Consider the following 7,428-nt stretch of genomic DNA (forward strand, 5'->3'; position numbering starts at 1 on the left):
TGACTACACTTTAGACAGGTTTATTCTTCAGTATTGGCCCCTGTCCTTCCTTTTTCTAAAGCAATTGCTTTAGAAAGGTACAACTGTAAATTCTCTCCCTACCCCTTTGAGCTGTAAATTCTCTGCAACCCAAAAATATCTTTTTCAAGAACCAGAGAGCTATTTCTTTGAAATAAAATAAATAATAAACTTATATCAATACTTCTTTAGTCATCAATTTTCAACATTTATAGTTAATCTATGCAAATTCCCCAGTACCATTTACTCATGTCACTTTTCTGGTCTTCCTAAAAAATTGTATCAATTTTGGAGAGGTAAAATTTATGAAACTCTTGTTAATATGGCCAAACATCAAGTTATCTCCATATTCTGCTACTTCTCTCTCTCTCTCTTTTTCTTTTGGATCATATCTCTAGAGTCTTCCAACCTTGTGTTCCTTCTTGTCTGGTTGCTTTTTAGGTCTGATGCACAAGTGGTATCCTGGGTGGGTCTTCTCTTTCCCTTCATCTGGAGAATTCCTCTCCCCAATCCTCTGCATCAGGGACCCTGGTTCTTAGGACCTGTACTTTCTCTTCCTTGACTTGCAATAGCTCTGCCAAAGGCATAGCCACAACTTCAATCAGGAAAATTTTATTTTATCTTCCATAATTTCTCTAAGGAAAGGTTCTTGAAACAAAGAGGAAACTAATTCCAATATTGCCTATTGCTCTATGAAATAAGCTTAGGGGGAATTTCATTTGCATATCTTACTCAGGGGCTCTGCCACTATGTTCATTAGCCATCCATTGCTTCCCTCTGCCCTGGGCATGTGTATTTCAGACTGGGTTTAAATTGATCATTTCCTTCTTCAACTCACTCCAGTTCTAATATTAATCACAACTAGAACCATCATATTGTGAAATTATAAAAACAAAGCGAAGGGAGTCAATATTTAGTGAAAATCCACTATGACCCACTCTACTAGGTACTTTACATCCACTATAAATGATTATATCATCAAACAATTCTACTAAGTAGGTATTATTTTAGGGGCACCTGGGTGGCTCACTCAGTTGAACATCTGACTCTTGATTTTGGCTTAGGTTATGATCCAGGGTCATGGAATCAAGCCTCTCATTGGACTCCATACTGAGTGTGGAGCCTGCTTAAGATTCTCTCTCTTTCCCTCTCATCACCCCTCCCTTTACCCCTCCCCCACATACATGTGCATGCTCACTCTCTCTCTCTCTAAAAGTAGGTATTACTCTAATTCTCTAATTTTTCTAACTAGAAACTATGGGCATAAGGAACAGGGTCTTACAGATAGTAAGTTGTGGTCCAAATATTACAATGTTTCTATTACTTTAAAGCCCATGTTTTATCCTTTTCATAGCCTTGCATCAAGGTCAGCTTGAAGTAAAAGACTTTAATTTCCCGAGTAACCTCTTGAGGTCTGACTAATTTTACAATCTGCTCATGACTTCTTATGGGAGAACTCTGTACCCGATGAATGAAATGAACCTTAATTTCCTTGCCTGAGCAAATGGAAAAGTTATAATTCAGTTTGTAAAGACTACAAGAGAACTCAAGAAAAATCTCTGACAAATACACCCCCCCCACACACACACACCACCTTATCCCACAAAGCAATTTATTATAGTGGATTTGAATGGGATCTTCTTTCTGTTCTAAGGGCAGAAACAAAGACACGTGGTAGATTCTGGCTGTTGTAGATTAGACTTATGTTCTCTTCTTGTCTTGTGTTTACATCATGAAAAATATTAATAATCAATCTTCAAGTTATTATAAAAATTTCAGTAAGGTAGGAGCCAAAAAAGAAAAATCCTAAAAGTATTAGTGCTGTCTATAAGTATTGTTAGATTAATATATACTAATGCTTATTTTCCCAAGGCTTTCATTGATAAGTAAATATATTAAAATATACATATATGTTTATTAGCAAAAATAATTATTTTTAAAGCATAAATGATTTTATTAGTGAAATTACTCCTCAGTTTCTGGAAAGGCCAAGAAACACATTACTAAATAAGCATTCTCTTTTCATTCAAATCTCTCCCCTAATGCCCTGTACTTCTTTGGCAATGAAATTGCTGGTACTGTTGGCACCTTCAACAAGTTCAATAAGACAATTAACTGGGCCCACTTCTCCTACTAAATAATAATTTTATTTAAGTTTTTTAATGTTTCTTTTTGAGAGACAGAGAGAGACAAAGTGTGAGCAGGGGAGGGGCATAGAGAGAGAGGGAGACACAAAATCCCAAGCAGGCTACAGGCTCCAAGCTGTTGGCACAGAGCCCCATGCAGGGCACGAACCCAGGAACCACAAGATCATGACCTGAGCCAAAGGTGGAGGCTTAACCAACTGAGCCACCCAGGCACCCCTAACTAATAATTTTCTCAGAGATGAGTGAATTAAGAATGAGAAACTAAGTTGACTACCCACATTTGGTTTTAGTTTTTGGTGGAGAAATAAGAAATATCTAAATGGCCTTTTGACCTACCTCCTCTTTATTTAGGTAACAAAATCAAATCGTCTAGGTTGTGATGCATCACCTAAAAAATGCACATCAAGTTCACGTTGTTTAACTATGAAGGAAAGGAAAACACAGACACACACACAAATGCACAGATGTGCAGACACACACACACACCGAGGATTTAAGTCAACTGAAACTTGTAAAGTCAAAAATATATTTTAACAGAATTTTTCATAAGATGGAGATTATAGTTACAGGAAGTACAGATGTTTACTCAATTTAGTAAGAACAATCATTCTATAGTTTTGCTACTATTGTCTTAAAATTTCATAATTTTTAAACATTCTATTAGTGTGCCTGTATTTGATAATCTAATCTCAGTTTTTCTAAGAATAAAATGTTCTTTTTACTCAAAAGTGAAATTAACTTTGGAAGTAAATAGAGATATATATACCTCACATTCAATTTATCTTTATTAAAAGATATTAATTTTTAAGATATGACTATGACTTTGGCCACTAAGAAATGTTACATTTATGTCCTGCTTTAAATCTTCAATCAATCTCTCCCATCTGTCAAATTTTTATAGCTACTAAAAGATAAGGGCTCTGTTGCTATGGTAATTATTCTATTACCTAGGTGACAGTGTTCCAATGATGTCATTGTTAGTGATCTAACTCATAAAACATTTTTTAGTTTTAGTATAGTTACACAAGGGGGAACATTACCAATGATACAAAATCAAGAGGGTCAGAAGAATGCTGCTCTTCTTAATAAACAGGGTACTCACAAATGAAAATTAGAAGGTGAACGCTCAAATGAATTTCTCCAATTATCTCTGCTTTTAGTTGGGTCAATGCCCTCATCAGCATTTTACAAAGCTGAATGAAAAAGAAGAGTTTGTGTGTAGAGAAAGATAAAAAGAAAGCAAGGTGTTCTAGGGGAAGAATTGTGGAAATGGCATCCCATTGAAAAAATGTATTTCCTTAACTCTTTTCAGTTGAATCTCAGGCTTGATCATTGGCAAGGGGAAAAAATGCTGTGTGCTTTCATTTTAGTGTCATAATCTACTCCTTAACCAGAGAGCTGTGTACAAAGAAATGCAGAGAAAGATATAAAGGAGGAATTGGAAACAGGAAATTAGGTGGAGAAGATAGCAAAAAAGATCAGAAACTGAGTTGTCGGTCACTATTCAGATTATGATAAAAGAGGAATTAGGGGGAAAAAAGGTAGCAAGAAGGGTGGATAAGAGTTTGAAAAGTTTCTCCAACTTCAGTTGGACTTGTTAAGAGGTGACTTCCCTGTGCTGATGCTATCTCCTTCTTATTTAAAAGACTTTCAGATGTTGGCAAAGACATAAAGCATGCCACTCTCCAATATTACCTAACAGATGACAGGGAAAGTATCCTTTGAGTTCAGAGGATTCTATAGGCATCCACGCTCTAATGACTCCAGGTGAATTATTACCCATCAAAGAAAAATGAAACCAACATCTCCTTTATAAAGGTAGTAAAGCCAATTCTTGAAAATCCTTTTTTCTCTTTTCCTCTTATCACATCTTCTACATATTTGCCTACCCTATTCTCTCATACTGTAAGACTTGAATTAAGCTTGAAGAGAATGAAGAAATCCTAGTAGTCTATTTTATAGGTAAGGCAAAGGTTCAGAGAGTTTCATTGACTGATTCAATGATAGAAACTCAGAGTTGGAAGAAAAGTGTATAGTATTTAGTGGACTCATACCAATTCAATTCCTGAATGCTTGCCAACATCCTCTAGACTCTTGTTTTGACACCTCAATGTAGAAGAATTCACTACAGCTGGAGGCAGTCCATCCCATTTTGGCCAAGTTGACATAATTCATTGAGGGCAAAATATTACATAAGCCTGTGAAAACTTCATCTGTTAGTCTCCCCTACTGCTAAAATTTTTTAGCAGGAGAATAAAGAGAGCAAAACTATTTCCAAAGCTCATGTGGCAGAACTCCAGACATCATGGTATTTGGGCTGGTGTTGGGAGGATGGGTTTGGGGGAGAGCAAATGCTCCTGCAGACCCCACCCCCACAAATCACACAACTATGGGCTACTGCCCTCCTTATTTATGTGTAAGGCCAGTTTAGGGTTTTAGTTTCCCTTGGGATGTACACTCTGTGTACATATGCATTTTCTGGCAACAGTATGAATCAGGCAGAATAACCTAATGATAAACCACAAGCTCAACCAGGGAAGCAACAGCTGCTGAGGCATCACCTCACTTTGTGAAAATTGGTAATGGACCTATTAATTGTGGTATTTTAGGCAACTCCCAGAGCAAACATAAAGCCATTCCACAATTAATAATTTGTCTTTATTCAATTAACAGTTTCATGTGTCTTGTTCTTAGTATGTATTACACAACTTGACATTGCACCTAGGAGAGAGTTTTTACAAGAAAATGTGGTATGTGAATAATATTACCCCGTTGGTTTTAGATTCTAACAGGTTTCTTTCTTTCTCCTAAGGGATGGGGAAGGAAATACCAAAGGCTGGAATGTAAATGTCTAAAACCCAAAATAACTTGTCAGATTAAACCACCAACATCATAAATCAAGCTCATTAACAGCAACTGATAAAGCTTATCTGCCTCACATCACCAGGGAGGCACTTGCTAGCAGGGCCTTTGCAGAGAGAATTTTCAGTAGATATCATCATTAGAGCTCAGTGAAATAGCCATCTACAGGAACAGCTTGCAGCACTAGCTTCCATATCATAATTACAGAAATGATTACAGTAGCAAATATTAAAAACTGTGCAGTTATGCATAATTTCTACAACATGCAATCTAATTTACCAGCAGTAAAAACAGTAATAAAAGCATTGCCCGGTGATGGGACAAAGCAATTTTCAGTCAAGATGCCTAAAAATAACATACGTTTTCTTGGAGCTGGATTCATTGTTAACATGGTATGCTTAGCATCCTGCTTGAGGGAGCTTAATCATGACCAGGGCAGTAACCATGTTAACTAATGCATGATACTAATAGACTTTTCATACAAAATAGTAAGACTTCTGGCTTCCATGGATAGCTACAGTTTTGGTAAAGGCTATCCATAGAGGATAATAAAGTCTCAGAAGGAAGGGACCCTTTCCTTTATCCACTTACATCAACATTCCTTATTCCTTTGAACCCCCATTTCCCTCCCTGGAGCTTCATGCTTCTTTTAGCATTCACCTGTCTCTCTTCTTATCCTACTTATTTGTATCCATATCAATACCCCTGTTAATTTAAGCTCTTAGATGGAAGAGACTATAACTGATTCATATTCTTAATCTTTTCGTCCCCAGGGAATCCATCCCTGTGCTAAGCACAAAGTAAATGATACACAAGTTTGTCAAATTAAATTGATGGACTTGAGGTGTCAAGTTGTACAATATAAATCCAACATCACTCAGAAACGTCACAGTAAAGAAAACATAGTCTGCTATATCTGAGCCCTGGCAGGATTAAGTTTGCTCATTTAAAGCAATAATTTTCAACCCTGGCTATAAGGCTTTAAGAAAAACCTAGCTGCTAGGTACTACTCCAGAACATTTTAAAATCAGAATTTCCAACAGTGGGATCTGGGCATAGGGATTTTTAAATATGCCCAAGAAAGAGCCAGGGTTGAGTCTTGCTGATTTAAAAGGTATGGGTAAACACACACTGAATGTAAACACGGAAAATATTTGATTCACTAAAGGTAAAGAACTAGTTTCCTTTGCTGTGTGTCTTTGGGCATATGCTTCATATTCAGGGCTACATTTGGTTCCTCTATAAAATGAAGGGAGTTAATGATACATAAAGTAATCCCTGAATTACTTTTCATAACCAAACTGCGTAAGTACAAAACAATGCCAACACCAGCACCACCAGGTCAGTGAGTCAGTTATGAGTCAACTCCCAATAGTGGAGAATGGAAGTTCATATACTTTAAAAATTCTCTAAGTCATAACTTCTCTTTGGACAAGGATGATAGGAGGATGACCTTTCTGGTTTGTTCTTAGAATACAAGATAAGCAATGAAAAACTGTTTTCAAAAAGCAGGGTCATCAAGATCTTGATTGTTAAATATCATTCTCCAACACAAGGAACCAGAACTCCTTGGAGAAATGACTAATTCTAGGGCAGGGGAAGAGATTATACAAGCTGAGCTTGGAACATCATGTAGGGTTATACAGTAATGCAAGTGTTAAAAGAGCAAAATTATTTGGGCATGCTAAAGGGAACAGGAGCCCACTAAAAGAATTCCCAACGGCCAAACATGAAACAATTTGATGAACAAAATAAGACGGTATTAGATTAAAACCCGAAGTATAAGATAGATATCCATGAGTCCATATGGATATAAATGTTTGAATAAATAAATAAATGGGGGCAGAGAGACAAATCCTCCTTAGAGAAGAATTCCAAATAGTGTACACAGATATCTCCTATTCCAGGAGGTGAGGCATAATGTTCCTTACGTTGGATGTGAGCTATACTTAGCAACTTCTTCCAAAGAACAGAGTATGGAAAGGAAGAATAATCACTTTACAGTGGAAAATTATGGCAGATACTACCTTAAAAGTGATTATGGTTAACATCATCAGTGAGAGGTCATGTTGCTATCACAAATTCCCTGATAGGATACCACAATTCCACTTCACTTCTATGGTCTTTATTTCTCCCAAACCCATAACCCCAAAGTGATCATGAGAAAAACAGACAAAACCAAGCTGAAGAATATTGTATAGAATACCTGAACAATACTCCTCAAATGCTCGAGATCATGCAAACTGAGAATGACTGAGCAACTGTCACAGAGTAGGGAAGGCATGATGATTAAATACAGTGGTATCTTGAATTGTACCCAAGAACAGAAAACAGACATTTGTGGAAAAACTAGTGAGTTTAGTTTAGTAAAGTCTGTAGTCAATAGCAACATGCCAATGTT

Source organism: Prionailurus bengalensis, chromosome A3 (assembly GCF_016509475.1).
Source record: "Prionailurus bengalensis isolate Pbe53 chromosome A3, Fcat_Pben_1.1_paternal_pri, whole genome shotgun sequence".
Lineage (NCBI taxonomy): Eukaryota > Metazoa > Chordata > Mammalia > Carnivora > Felidae > Prionailurus > Prionailurus bengalensis.